At 37.9% G+C, this 16,166-nt stretch overlaps 1 protein-coding gene across 2 annotated transcripts in view; it reads right to left on the reverse strand.

The window, feature by feature from the left end:
- The window catches only part of SLC8A1 (solute carrier family 8 member A1), a 239,992-nt gene extending 227,870 nt beyond the window's left edge, over nt 1–12,122 (reverse strand). The window contains exon 1 of one of the 2 annotated variants that reach the window (XM_058165056.1): nt 11,503–12,122. The gene's annotated coding sequence lies outside the window, so the exon portion shown is untranslated. The remainder of the gene's footprint in view (nt 1–11,502) is intronic. The other variant, XM_058165057.1, reaches the window with a different exon arrangement.
- Between the last annotated feature and the right edge of the window lie 4,044 nt (nt 12,123–16,166).

Raw genomic sequence — 16,166 nt, forward strand, 5'->3', positions numbered from 1 at the left:
ACATGCAAATATTGAAAATCAAACAACTTCTTCAAATTAAAGATGGACAATACTAAACTAAAATATATATCTTAAACAATGTATCCATAACGTTAAAACAGACAAAATATCAAAGGCCTTGGACACAATTTACAGACTTCTGAAAGACAATAAGAGACTGCTGCTACCTGAAGAGTTCCATTATTTGGGGCAATGTCTTGTTATTGTGATAAGGTAGAAAAGTTGAAATTGGTCTTACTAAATGTGAAACAATATAAATTGCAAACAGGGAAGGAATCAACAACTTAGGCAGTGCTAAAAAATTCTAAGCAATTAGTCAATAGGTGCATACAAATTTGGCTTCAGTACCTAAGAATTTTGACCTACCTCCCATTCCTCTGCAGAACTGATGCATACTGATTTTTTTTCAGCTTTTTGTTTATGTATATGGATTAATCTTGACAATCCAAGACAAGTGTGTGTATGCATTGCCATGGGAGATTGTAGACCTGGGTTGGGCCAGGATGAAGCTCTAGTAACTATATAGATTCTATGTCTGGTCCTCAGGGAAATATGTTTTTTTATATGTTATGGTTTTCTGCCATGTTTCTTTTACAGTATTTGGTGTTTGTAACTCATATTAGTTGCTCCAAGTCACTTAGCAAGTGGGCAACCACATAAATTGAATAACCTAATGAATAAGTAAATAAATGATGAACCTAGCTTAAAACTAAAATACAAATGTTCATTTTTAAGGATGTTGAATTATAAATCAATATTCCTTGCATTTATTCAGGGATACTCAACTTTCAGAAAATTGGGGCATTTTTTAATCAGTAGAAGGCGTAGTCATTTTCTCACTGGGTTGACAAACTGTGGTGGAATAGGAAATATTGAATGGCTAAATTGTAACTTAGCTCAAAAGCACTTTTCGAACAAAATAGTAAATCACTAGACTGTATGCATTTGTTCATCAGGCCAGTAACTGTTCTTGGTCAGAAACTGAGTGCCAAAATACGACAATGTATGCTATGATTCCTGGAAGATGTTCAAGGTAAATCTGCAAGATAAATAAACTTCACAGATGGCAATCTGACATCCAAAACATTTATTTAAATGTAACAAGTGTCTGCATTTAGAGAAAAATAAATTTCAATGTAACATAGATTCTCACAAAAAACCCAATTCCATACAAAAACACTTCTATTGTGTGACTCATAAGCAGCAATACTTTCAGGCCTTCCCTTCTTTTTAACAAACATAATATAGCTGTTTAATGTAAAAAGTACTGACATTAATTTTATATGTTATAGAAAATGAATGAATGAAAAAATAAATACGTATTTTATTCATCTTCATCATATATGCCACATTCTTGTACGCTATTTTGGAGATGTCAAGATCAGAACAAAATACAACAAAATACAGAAATCAATCTAAAAACAGTACAATAGCACATTAAATAATAAAAAGTCTTATCAATAAAATAAAACTTAAAAGTGTTTAAAAGTCTGACTTGTTTTTTAAGCATATGTCTGGCTCTGGAAGAATAACAAGGCAGGTAACAGACAAGCATCTCTCAGGCGGCCATTCCCCAGGTGGCAGTTCACAGGTGTATTTCAATTGCAATTGCAAGATTTGGAAAAAGAATATTTACTTAAAGATTTAGCAGTGATTCACATATAGAAATAGATAGAAATTATAATACAGACTTTTCAAAAATGTCTATTTAAAACCTGCTTGAACTAACCATACTAGAGATATCAAACTGTTGGCTCTTATATAATGTCAGGGCTTTAATTCACATATTTATAGGGAATATGGAGCTACTTAAAAGGGCTGTATTGAGTGAGACTACCCATTCACTCATGTTTCGTGTTCTATTAAGAAATCAGCAGCATGGGGTTTCCCCAGTAAAATGCTTCTGCTAATTCTAATGATATCACAGTTTCTCTATCAGCATTATCACAACACTAGGCCATACAATTATATTTATTTTTACACCTCTTATATTCCTTCCACACAGACTTCTTCAAGGTAGCATACTTTATTTGTAGAGAAAACACATATTTCATGCACTCAAAATAATTTTAAAAATTGTGCAATAGAAGAATTGTTTTCTATTTTAAATATGCCTCAAATGTATTGGAGTTACAATGGTTAACTAAATAAATTGAAGATGCCCTATACTGGCCAACCTGGGATGGCAATGATGACTCTGTTTTAACAAAACAGACTCTGAAACAAAAGGCTGGGCACATCCTCAATTTAGTTTTTTTGCCATGAAATAGTATTTGTAATAGCCTGTATATGGGGTAAGCTAGTTACTGTGTCATGATGGCCAGACTACCCACTGGTGATAGTCTGGCCATTTTTCATTTCCCTCTACCATTTTTTCCTGAAGGATTCAGTAACCCAATAAGTTCGTCTGCCTCAGGGATTTATGGAATCTAATGGGTTGTTGAATTCTTTCAAAGAATTTCCAGAAAACAGAGGTGATTATCTTGTTGTAATCTTTAGCTATTATGGAACTGAAAAACAAAATGGGTCACTGACATACCTGCATATTGTTTGGCACTACGAAGCCCGATAGCCTGTGTCATTCTTTGCTGCTCTGGATAATACAACATGCAAACAGAGACTATGGTACAAATGGTAAAAGATTCACCATGGAACATCTGTGATTGTGCACAATCCTGTCTACTGTGTGGAAGGCTTAATTTGTGGCCTCCACTGGATATTCAAGGAGCTGTCTTTTGCATGGTGGGAAGACAGTTTATAAAAAAACATCATTGGAGGCCTTAAGTATTTGTTGTGACAGATTTGCAAGGCAGCTTGAGGACAGAATCTTTTCATCCTGACTTTAAATGCTGCTTTTGTTACAGAACACACTGAGATCTAATGCACCATCAGATCTAATTTTGGATGGAATGGAAACATTTTCAGATTTTGAGTGTGTGTGGACAAAATGTTTATACTTGTCCAGTTTGTCTGATCTATACCTCTGTCCATCTTGCCTTATTTAAATTAGTCAACTGAGCTAAGTGGATCTAACTATTACTAAATACATCTTTAGATAATTAATAGTGACATTAGACTCAAAGGGATACAGTAATGCACTCCTGGTTGCTTAATAAGTAACCTTATATGAGGGGGGGGAGGGAGAGGGTCTATTGATCCTGCTTCATTTTTAGCAGCCACTGATATCATTAACCAAAAAATTCTCCTAGGCTATCTCTGGACCTGAAGGTGCTGAATTATAATCGTTCCACCTCTACTAGTAAAAATAGCCTCAGAGAGAATCAGTATAAGAGCTTTCTCTGTCATCAATACACAGATGACGCTCAGTTCTACTCAGTTCTATTTCTCAGAAGAAAACTGTATGTGTTTGAAAGCAATAGCTAGAACACAGTGATGAGGTGTGCAAGGTGATAATAGGAGGCTTAATCTCAGCAAAAGCTAGAGCTTGTAGGTAGAGTGTTTCTGTAATGGAAATTGCCTGTTCTGAATAAGTTTGCATCCTTCAGAAAAAAAACAACAGACATTTAATTTGGAGGTTCTCTTATTTTTTTTTTATTTTTTTTTTTGCATTTATATCCCGCCCTTCTCCGAAGACTCAGGGCGGCTTACACTATGTCAAGCAATAGTCTTCATCCATTTGTATACTATATACAAAGTCAACTTATTGCCCCCCAACAATCTGGGTCCTCATTTTACCTACCTTATAAAGGATGGAAGGCTGAGTCAACCTTGGGCCTGGTGGGACTTGAACCTGCAATATTGCAAGCAGTTGCTGTTAATAATAGGCTGCATTAGCCTGTTGCGCCACCAGAGGCCCATATTTATTATTACTCAGGTGACTTCTGCGACCAAGAACACCAACTGCCAGCTTCACTTGTTATACAGACTTCCTTGGACTGGAATAATCTAGCTATAGCTGGTTATACACTGGAAAATCCAGATTGCGCTATTATAATTTGCCATATACCCTTCCCTTTACTCTGGAAGTAACTACTGATACAGTTTGTGATGACGACACTGTTGAGTAGGACATCTGACTATGCACGTTCTGCTAAATTGTATTAACTGCAACTACCTTTAGTGATATGGACTGGATATGAACTTTTTATGTATGTACTAAGTGTGAGATTTCTGGAAAGCTCTCCTGATCGTTAAAGTATCTACCTACTGCACATGCTTCCTTTTATGAATATTAAGTAATGGTTGTTTAGTTTTTCTTTTCCTCAGAATTTTTTAGTTATTATGTTTTTACATTGTTTTAACAGTTTCTTTCTGTATTTTTAAAAATGATATACAGTACTATAAAGAGCTTCAAGATAAAAAGCAGTAGCATATGAAAATACATCTAGCAAGTATATAAATAAATAAAGATCAGTCAAATACTTCAGGAGGCTATCATAGTTGATTATCTTAAAAATAGTGTTGAAGAATTAACAGAGGTTATCTATCCATGTCTTGATGGTCATCTATGAAAGTAATCAAAACAAATTGTTTCTAACTCAAAATGAGTTAGAACCCACATTATAACAGATTCACCCCAAGAAAATAATTTATTAAAGGCTATGGTTGAGATAATAGAATAGAATAGAATTTATTGGCCAAGTGTGATTGGACACACAAGGAATTTGTTTTGGTGCATATGCTCTCAGTGTACATAAAAGAAAAAGAAAAAAAATAGTTTCATCAAAAGTACAACATTTACAACACAAATGATGGTCATAGGTTGCAATTTAACCCTTAATGATAGCAACAAAAAGTTACAGTCATACTGTCATAAGTGGAAAGAGATTGGTGATGAAAACGATGAGAATATTAATAGTAGTGTAGATTTAGTAAATAGTTTGACAGTGTTGAGGGAATTATTTGTTTAGCAGAGTGATGGCCTTCGGGGGAAAAACTGTTCTTGTGTCTAGTTGTTCTGATGTGCAATGCTCTATAGCGTCGTTTTGATGGTAGGAGTTGAAACAGTTTAGGTTTCAACTCCTACCATCAATGCTGCTTTTAATGCTTTTTTTAATGCTTTTAATGCTGCTGTAATAATGCAATTTGACAACTTTTACAGAAGATACACCTAGACAGGAACATTTTAGCGTTGCTAACTTTTAACTTTCCATGGAAAAAGCATTATTCTTCCACTCACCCTACTGCCAATAACTCCTCAATTGATAAGATAGCTGTTCTTCTTTTAGCAAGTTGTAAAACTGCTAACATTTGCAATCTTTTATATGAATTTGGTAATACCAAAATTAAGAAAAGACTTATTTAAAAATAACCACCTAGCTTTTTCCAAAAATGGACAAAAGCCCAGAGCATTCTGAACGTAATTCTGTGTAAAACATCTGTAGACAATTTTTTTCTTTCCTCTATTGAATATTTTATGTTAGAGCTATTACCAACCCATGACAGGCTTTTCTTTCTTTATCCAGTAACCATTCAAAATAAAATCAACAAGCAAAATGAAAACATAGTTACCTAAATATGCCTCACTATGGATATAACGTGTAAAATGAAAAGTTTAGACCATCATCTGTACTGGAACCGCAGCCAAATTGACCAGGTTCAGGACTTGATTTCCATAATTAATTTTTATTGTTGTTACCGTTACTGTTGTGTATTTGAAATTAACATTCCATCAGCACTGCAGCACACTATACAAGAAAACAAACCCAAATAAGGTCATGTGTGCCTCCAGAATTCAGTTAACTAAATTTAATACTATTCATTAAGTTCCATAAATTTGCAGACTTTTTCTTGCTAAAAATTCATTTGTAAAATATGCTTTTAATTATTATGAAAAATGATGTTTAATACTGGTAATGTTTTTATTTGTTGGACTATTATGAATTGCACTGCAATTAAATTAGAAGAGGTACATTTTATATTCATAGAACACTTATTATTGCTTTTAAAAAAGGTTAACACCATGCTATTTTACAGATTATTCCAAGACAGAATGTGTTCTAACAAACAAAATGCTGTATGAAAGAATGAAAAAACATATATTACCTTATTAATTAATTCCTATTAATTAATTAATTAATTCCTATTACCTTATTGAGCATAATTTTAGTTGGATAGCAGCAGAAGTAGAAAAAAGCAGCACAAAGAATCAGGAACAATTTTTGAATCCTGGAAATTTTATTCAGGCATGAGCCTGGTTCTTGAATAATCTTTTCCAGCTTTATGGCTAGAAGCTTGCTTATGGTTTTGAACTGTGATTGAAAAGAAACTGAATTTTGTACCCAAAATTTGTACCATGCTTGTTTGTTTATAGAAATAAAAATTAGAGTCCCATTTCTTCATTCCAAGACGCACATAAGGACCGGTTGGGGCTACTCTATATTTTTTTTCAGCATGACAGATGTAATTGCACTTGGAACTTCTGCTAGCCTTATTTCTCATATTCCCTCATCCATATGACAGAGCAGCATAAGTATCATTTAATATACCTGTTCGAATTCTAAAGAATTATGTCAGTTATAAGATAAGCCAAGTTACTTTACAAATTTATAATGCCAAGAAAAACAATGATACTACATAATCTCTCCACTTCATAGCATCTATCTGTTCCATGAATATAATGGCACACAATTAAGCCATAATGTAGATTGTTTGATTTTGGCTTATCATGCTGTGTTAACCTTGCCATTATGAATTCTATCGCACAGTTTATGGATTAGTAGGTTATATGAATCCGGATGGTTATGATTTATTAACTTAATGTGCTTAAATAAACTGTGGTTTGGCACAATACACAAAGTCAACAAATAATGGCTGCATTTTCAAGAGCATGCCAATAGTTGAATCAGTATGAAGTAGCCTGTGTCTATGATTGCACCATATTAGTAAAGGTACTACTTTCATGAAGAAGTCTTTCATGTAACCTGAACTTGAACCCAGAAAGCACAAATCTAGAAATGAAAATTCAACTGAAGAAGGCCATGACCCATCCTTGTCAGATGGACCAACTAAGTTAGACAAAGCTAATTCAGTCCCTTTGCATTGAGGCTGAAGAAAGCTATATTCTATGCAAGAACACTGTCTATATAGGTAGTCCTTGACCTATGACCACAATTCTCAAGTGTCATAAGTGTGAAAAATGGTCATAAGTCACTTTGTTGAGTGCCTTTGTAACTTTTAATGGTCACTAAATGAACTGTTACAAATCGAGGACTACCTTTATATTTGTATTTTTATTAATGTTAATAGGCTTTTAACTGTCATCATACAACTATATTTTCTCGTTATACTGTTTTTATTGTACATCATTTTATACATATTTTATAGTATACACATTCTCCTTAGGAGAAAAAGGCATATATAAAATAAACTGACAATCTTGACCTACAGTGGAATAGCATAAAGTAAAACTTGTGATGGGCCTGTTAGTAACTTCTCACTAGCACCTGCCATTTTCTTTACCTAGAAGCTCCCACGGGTAGTGCTTTGTGACTGAGGTTACTGCCCTGCCAAAAAATGATGTTACATCATCATCTAATGAAAATTTCCAAATCTGAAGTGGAATCCTGGAGTCGCAGCCCCCAAATTCCTGAAGTTACCACATTAGGGAAAACATATTCCAGGCCAATGTTTCTCAACGTCAGCAACTTTAAGACGATTTAAGAATTCTGGAATTGATGTCCACACGCTTTAAAGTTGCTGAGGTTGAGAAACACCATTTTAAAAAACCAGCTGCTGGCCTGAGCAATGTTTACTACTTATAAATTTTATATTCCACCTCCACTGTAGTCATTGCATCCCTGAATATATTTGAAATAGGACAAGTGAAACATTACAGATACTACAGCATATAATTGCTCAGTAGCAGCACTATTGCAGTTTAAGAAATAATTGTCACCACTACTAAAGTTGCCTTCTCAAGTTATTTTAGGGCAAATAAGAGTTCTGTCAAAGGCCACATAAAAGCAAAAGTCATAATATCCCTCCCCCACCCCCAAAGGCAGCATATATCTAATTACCAGCTATTTGGCAACAATGGCAGTAGGTGGATTATGTTTCCTGTTTATGATCTTCCTAAACAGAATAAGCCAAAATATTCTTACAAACTGAATTAAATGTTTAGATGTCCAGAGCAGGACATTTCAAATATTAATGTTTCATCTTTCTGGAGATATAACAGAAATTCATACCCCTGAATCTTTCTAGCTTTGTACTTAAGGCAGCTGACTGGCCATAATCAGAACTGATTCTGTGTTACATGACACAGAAAGGCACAATAAAGTAGTAGCAACCTGGGAACTTCTTTATAGAATGTCAACATGACACTTTTTATCTTGCCCCCAAATGAGGAGAACTATGCAATCACACAGAAAAGTGTGGGAGGTCTGGCAACATCAATTGCTAGGTATTCAGTTATGGTATAAGAAACTCTTATTTTCAGAATATGTTTGACAAATGTAAATTGGCATAGATTACAGATAGATCAAACAGATGGAAAGTGGGAGGAAAATATCAGCCATCTACCTAGCTGATTAAAGAAGAAAAAACAGAAATAAAGAGATTGATTGTGTATGCATGAATGTATTTCTATCTATCTATAAAGTTGTAATAAAGAAAGTAGCAACTTTGAAAATATCTATGGAGTTGTTACTTCTTTTTAATAGCTTGTTTCTTGTCCCTTATCAATTTTCAGAAGTTTGTCAGTCTTCTATCACCACCTACAGCCACTTCAGATGGTTGAAGTGTCTCACAGAGCCGAAGTTAAAAAAAATCAAGCTGGCTCTTATTGCAGAATAAAACTAAAATTATTTATAAGATGCTGCCACCTATCCATCATTTTCCTTGACAATAATAGAACCCAAATAATACCAATCTCATATTACTTAGAAAGAGAACTCAAGGCTGCATGTGATTCTAATTATTTATTTTATGTAAGGAAAATTTTAACTAAATACCTTAAAGGTGGAAAAGACATATGGAGAGAAAGCTACTGTAGTGAGTTTTAACAACAGGGGGAAATGTCCTGTGTGCTAACTGAAGCAAAATTAACTAGATTTAAACAATAGTTTGCTTTTACTTGTGAGGCTGAGTAACTGTTATGGAAAAATGAAGAAAACTGAAGTAAACCATGGAAACATAATATTACTTAGTTAATACTCAACTACAGCAAAAACTGACATCCTGCATTTTCTTTGGATTTTGGTATTTCTTTTTCTCATTTCCTACATTATATAGCTAATTATATAGCAAACCTTTTTTTCAAAACTGGACTCATTCTACTTAAAACTCTGTGGTTTGGATACAGTTAGTTTTCTTGACCTAATTCATGTATGCATGCATACAACTGCCATGGCAATTGCTAGTTATTTGCTTAAAGAAGTACCAACACTTTGGATGATTTCATTTTAAGCATCTTACTACAAAAAGACCGACACCTTTATATACTATAATAGACACACAAACATTTATATAAGAGAAAAATGCTATGCACATTGCATGAGCTTCAGTATGAATGGGGCAGGGCTGAAAACAACCTTCAAGTGTCAATCATGGATATTATAATTTGGTGAAAGCATGGTGATGCTAGAGCACTTGGCTCTGTTGCAGATTTGCATGTATATAAGTCTATCTTTGTAGAGTCAGTGCCGATTTAATGCTTCACCACACTGAAGTCAGACCATGACTGCCAAAAGGCACCAGTGGGGATTCTTTTCCTGAGAGGTTGGAAGAATGTAAAATACTTTCCCTCTATAACCTGGCCCTTCTCCTACAATCCTTCTGATAGATCTGGGAGAAACGCTGCAATTCACATCACCCGGCTGCCCACCCATGCCCCCCCCGCCCCGTCCCTCAGTAGTTTCACAATGCAGCAGTGCTATTCAACCACTCTTTCATTTTGAGATGTTGGATGAGGGAGGAGGAGCACGGAAAGGGGGATTCCTTTCAGTGGGTGTGTTCTGCAGACATCCTGGAAAGGGCAACCTGGATCCATGCTTGATCACTGTTTTTTCACAGCAGTGCTTTTTAGGGTTGATTTTTTCCCCCTAAATCCATCCATCCTTCCCTTTGTCTTTTTCAGCGAGATAATACGTGAGGATTATCGTTTCTTCTTTGCTGCTCCCCTTCTTCCCCAGAAGCACACACATAGCCTCCCTTTGCAGATCCCATGCTTTTCCTCCCCTTTTCTGCAGACAATCATATCAAATCAGCTGTTAAGCGTAGGAAAAAGATGATTCTTTAGAGTCTGCATAAAGACTGCATTAAAAAAAAGCCCTCTTTGAAATATTATCTGCATAGGCAAACCCATAAGCTGACCCTCCAGATAGCAAAATCTGCACTACCATTTCTAATTTGTTGCAGTGTATGTGTGCGTGTAGTGTGTGCATGCATGCATTTTCTCTAAGGAGTTTCTTATCATCATTATGCCACTATCGTTATCCTTTAAAACACACACATGCAAGCACACACACACACACACACACACACACTTGCTACTTTCCCTCCCTTCCATGATAGAGGGAAATACAAATCTCAGCTCCAAACCATTCATCAGCTTTGCTGCAGCACTGTCACAGAGAAAACATGCCCAAAGAAGCTGCCGAAGGAATCCTGGACTGAACATGGTCCCCTCTTCCAAATGACACACATGGAATTACCACAGCCAGCTGGATTTATTTTACCTTTCTGCAGCAACAGGTCCCTAGGATGCAAGGGAGAATCCCAGAAGCAGCACAAAATCCCCTGAAAGTTCCTACCCTGGACAGCTACACAGGTAGTAAAGGGAGAGGAGGAAAGGGGAGGGAAGATGGGAGGGGAAGTGGGTGTGTTTACAAAGAGATGTGTGCAAAGGAAAAAAGGGGGGCAGACTTGAAAAGGAACCAGTGGACCTTCTAGACAGGGCCAATCTGACACTTAGCATCTCTACCTGCTACCTACCTAGCTTGGATTTTCTATCCTGGTTTTGCCTTTTTTATTTGGGAACTTCCAAGAAAGACTATCTCCCACCCCAATATTGAAGTAGCTTATCATAACACAGTACAACCTCACACATATCATATACTCTAAATATTATTACATATTATTAAATCCTTGGGTCTTTTAGGTCAAGTGCTTCTTTTTCAATCCCCCCCTTTTGAGGTCTTGACTACAACGCCCATCAGTCGTGGCGAAAGCACCTCTTGCACACGCATAAAAGCACACACACACACACAGCTGTAGTGGGTGGGCTCTCGGAAGCACGGAAGGGGGGAGAGGGCTGCTGTGTGTGATGGCTGCCCAGCCAGCCAGGCTAGCAACCGTTAGCCGCCCAGCGAACGTTTCCATTCATTCGACGAGACGCGTCCGCGTTTTTCGCTCCAGACTGGCTGGGTTGCAACGTGTTCGGCTACTCCCCGAGACAGAGAGACCGACCGAAGAAGGGCCATCCAGCCCAGGAGCTGACGGATGCCCCGCCGGGTTCCTGTTAGCGACCGAGCAGCGCTGCGGGCCGGACACAAAAGGCTCTCCCCGCGCTCTCATCCTCCCGCCGTTCTCCCTACCTACCTGCAGACCGAGCCGCCCGCAAGCAACCCGGCTGACTTGATTCTGGGCGCCAGTCGAGCGCTCCTCCTGGCCGCCTTCTACCTCGTTCGCTCCTTGCTCCTCCCGCCGGGCCAGACACCGCCGATGCCGGCGATCACAGAGAGCTCTCCGCCTCCACCGAGACCATATCTGGAAAGCGCCAAGCGCTGGCGCCCCATGCAGCGCGGCGACAAGAGCAAGAAGCGCCCCCCTTGGAAGGAAGGAGTCGCAGGCGGGGGCAGACGCGCGCTTAAAGGAGGCGAGGCGGCGGCGGCATTCCCCTCAGAGAGCCGCAGGACTCGCCCGCTCCTTCCTCCTTCCTAGCGTCTCCGGAGGCGGCGCGTCCCTTGCCTCCTTCCCGACGCGAGCTCTCTCAAGCCGGGGCCGTTCCTGCTCTCTCCTGTTGCCCTGGCCTGCAGACGGGACAGGCGCGGGCGGGGGAGCGTCGCCCGCCTTTTCCACGTGTCTGCAAATTGAGGCGAAGTCTAACGAGCGAGTTTTTGGCGCTCAGAGAAAGGGATCGAGGGAGCTCGGCTCGGCTTTCCCTGACCACCCTGACCGGTGGTGGTTTCTTTCTTTTTTTTCTTTTTACGGGTAGTGGGTGGCTGGGTGGGCGGGTCTCCTGTCGGTGCTGCAGAGAATATTTCCTGCCGCTACTATAGCGCAAGGAGCAGCCGCTTGTTTGCCAGAAGCTTTGAAATACAAGGCGGCGGAAAGCCACCACCCCCTCCGCCGTCAGCATGCGAGGCCCTCCTACCCACTCCTCAGAATGGCCACAGACGTTGCACGCGCACGCGTTCCTCTTTACTGCAGAGTTTTCGCAAGTGACCCCTAAAGAACTGTTCAGTTGCACCGTGTGAATGAAAGTCAGCTTCGGACCCAGCATATATATATATTTTTTTTTCGGAGTCGCCCATGGCTTTGTCAATTGGCCCGGACGTCTCTTTTTCACGTGTAGTGTAGTATATCACCTGTATAGAGGACCCGTTCTACCTGCAGTACGTTATTGATCCTTGTGCGCCGTAATGGCCGTATGGTTGGTGTATGTAGATTGTACGAGTCAGCGTTTCAGCATACACCGCACAAACACGTGTTGCATAAGCATTGCTTGAAGGTGGTCAGCAGTATGGGGTGTGTGGAAATTTCTTGTGCAAAGGTTATAGGAATTGAGCATGCTGACTGGAGAAAAAAAGGGGGGAATTTGAAGGTTTGTCACTAATTAAAAAAAGGTCAAAGACTATCACTATCATTCTCGTTTGGGAACAGCTTTGTAAGTACAAGCAACAGATTTTGGTTAAACATTAAAAGAATTCAATAATAAGAATTTGCCAGTGAAAAAATTATCTAAAGGAAGAATAAACTTCAGACCCTATTTTGCAGTTTCTAGATGGACCCTAAGCATGCTTTTTAGTTTCATTCTATGGTTTTAAACCACAACCTCAAAAAAGGAAGACTGGCCCCATCCCTGATGAAGTCACTACTTCTTAGCCTCTCCCCTGTAGCCCTGGGAAACTTTCTTTTTTAAAAAAATGAATGAATAGAAATTGGTAGATTTCCATTCTCAAGACATTGCATTGAAACACTTGGACAACAACAACAACAACAAAATAAATACCACTACAAGATGTTTGGATGAAAGTTCCCGGAGAAAATGAGATTTTGAATGAAAAGATGCTGAAGATCTTATGGCCTGTCTTTCAAGTTTCAACTATTATTATTTTTTTGAAGATGGGTTTTCAGCACTGACTACAACTTAGAAGAAAGATCAATAGGCTAAATATCACAGTAAATCTAAGACTCTTTTTTGATAAATTCCACTCTAGATATTGACAAATATTTCATTACATTCCATATAATACATGAGAAAATAAAGGGTAATATATTCCCTTTAATTTTTTAAGAAATAGTCATTAAAATGCTTTACAATCTATGACTTTTGAGAAGTTAAAAAAACACTAAGTTAACTCGCAAAACATTTTCTTGTGTTGGAGTCCTCTACATTACATTTTATGAAAATAAATGAGCACTCAAATATACATGTACCAAAATTCCTTGTTCTGCCCATTATATCTTAAGAAATGTCTTCATCTGCATGGATTACCTTGGTATGTACTCCAGTGAAATATCACAGCCAGAACATATTTACTTGAGCTACATTCTTATTTCATCCTGTCCATGACAGAACCAGCCATTTGTCTAGTAGCTGACCATAGTCAGGAAGTGATGAGAACTGTAATCAAACATACATAGAGGGCACCAACCTAGGAAGACTCTTCCAGAGGTAATAAACCAAGATTGGACAAAAAGGTATCTCATCTTGGAAGGATACCAAATGGTTAAATGCTGTTCATATTAAAGAACTATTGGTTGGCTTTTTTCTTTTTAAATATAATATTAGTCAAGGAAAAGTTAGAAATATGTCTTGGTCTTATTTGATGTATTATAAATTTTTATATCCTCTCTAGTGCAATGTTCTTCGAACTTGGCAACTTTTAAGATGTGTGAACTTCTGGGAGTTGAAGTCTCCAAGTTGCCAAGTTTGAAAAACACTGTTTTTGTGTGAGCACACCACTCAGGGCTGCTTATGTTGATTAAACTAAGTCCAACATTTCATTTAAAATGTATCTAAAATATAGGTGATCCCTAAAAGAATGTAGATTTTTTTAATGGCTTTAAATGTCACCATCAATACATTGAATTCTGCCTGAAAACAAATGCAACATTGTCTTATTTGGGCCAAACAGTATTTTCCTGAGACTCTGCAAAGGTACCACATAGGTCAAATGTGCTGTAATTACAATAATCCAATTTATTTACAGCTAAGGCATGTACTACCATAGTTGATGCCTGACTCAACTAATGGCGTTGGCAAATAGTTTTAAACTGGATGAAGACTCCTAGTTGCAGCTGCTAGCTAACCATCTAAGAGCAAACCTGAATCCATAATTATCTCCAGACAAGAAGTTCTATAGAATGAGTACTACTTCTACCAGAACTGGATGAAATCCCATGTTCAAATCCTGACCTGGGTACCTCTGTCTTATCTAAATTAAGTTTCAGATTGTCAGCCTCATCTGGCCATTAGTGCCATTAGTCTTTAATTCAGAATATCAATGGCATCCTAGGTAATATCTGGTAGTATATGAAAACTAGAATAGAAGATGCATATTGCCCACATATTACTGGGGCTCAGTGACTTCCAAATCTTCTGTTAATTTTTGTCTGGGTTTTCACATAGCTGTTAAATAATGTAGAGACAAGACTGAACCCCAAGAAATATCATATGCTCATGTTTGGGGGGCTGATCATGTCCCTCAACATTACTTTCTAAAATTAATTTCCAATGAAGAAATTGAATCCTTATAAGATAGTACTTACTGTATTTACAGAAGACTATACATCAGGAGACATGGGCCAATCTGAGAATTTAGCAGGAACATCAGGTCATTGTTATAGAAAAACAAGTGCAATTATACAACTCTACTTAATTTCTCCTCCTGCCCTGGGGAATGGAAAAACCTGCTGGTTCACCAAGGACTTCCTGTCTCTGTGACAGCAACAATCTTAAGCAATGAGAATCAAGGTGTGTGTGGCAAAGAATGCTAGATAGATGGCTTGTTGGCTTGACCCAGCAGTGCTCTTTTTAATACATTAAGATTGTTGTTTATTTAGATTTTTTTTTAAAAACTAGCTATGTGATACTTTTCTCCAAGTACATAACTAAAATTGAGACAATAACCTAGCAACATTTGAGGGAAGGGGAAGTGGTTACTTTAAATTATCCCAGCATAACTTAAACGTGTTTGCATGTGTGAATGGATTTTTGTAGAGTAAAATCAGGGGTGAAATGCTCCCGGTTCTGACTGGATCTCGCGATCCAGTAGCAATCATGGCCGTGGTTTGGCGATCCGGTAGCGATTGCCGAACCACCAGTGACACCCGCCACCCGGATGTCATTACTTCCTGGTTTTAACCAGGAAGTAATGTGTTTTTTACCTTCTGCGCATGCACAGAAGGTTTTGCGCATGTGCAGAAGGTTTGCATGTGCATGTGATGTGGCATGTGGACTTCTGAGCCGGTAAGGAAGGTAAGTAGATTTCACCCCTGGATAAAATTGTCTTCTATCAGAGGTGTGAATGGCTGGTCTGAGTATGTAATTAATAGGAATAGACAGTCCAGGCTAGCTGGGATGGAATGTAAAAAGGAATGAAAGTTTAGTTCAAACAGAGCCAATGTTTGCTTGAATGTCCAATCTTGCATATTAAATAAGAATAGCAACCTTAAATGGATAAAGACTTCCAATAAGAGAATCACATATCCTTTTTATTTCTGAATTATATAAAAATTTAGCTTCCACAAAAGAAAAGGGCTTTGTCCATGAAATCACTTCAAGTCAAACTTGTCTCAGTGACATCTAATTAACTAATGAATTCTAATTCATCTCTTCTTAGCAAAGTTGTAAGAGGGCAATGGAGAACTGAAGAGGTTAAACATGAAGTTGGTAGAGGGTGTGGAGAATAAAAAGAGAATAGGAAAGAATGCTGAGTTTTGGAGACGAAAGTACAGAGGGGGAAAGAAAAGGATAAAATCACAGCAAAACAAAATTCACTGTGCCCCAAAAAGAGTGAAAAAACTCTATTAATGAC

This window comes from Ahaetulla prasina, chromosome 1 (assembly GCF_028640845.1).
Source record: "Ahaetulla prasina isolate Xishuangbanna chromosome 1, ASM2864084v1, whole genome shotgun sequence".
Lineage (NCBI taxonomy): Eukaryota > Metazoa > Chordata > Lepidosauria > Squamata > Colubridae > Ahaetulla > Ahaetulla prasina.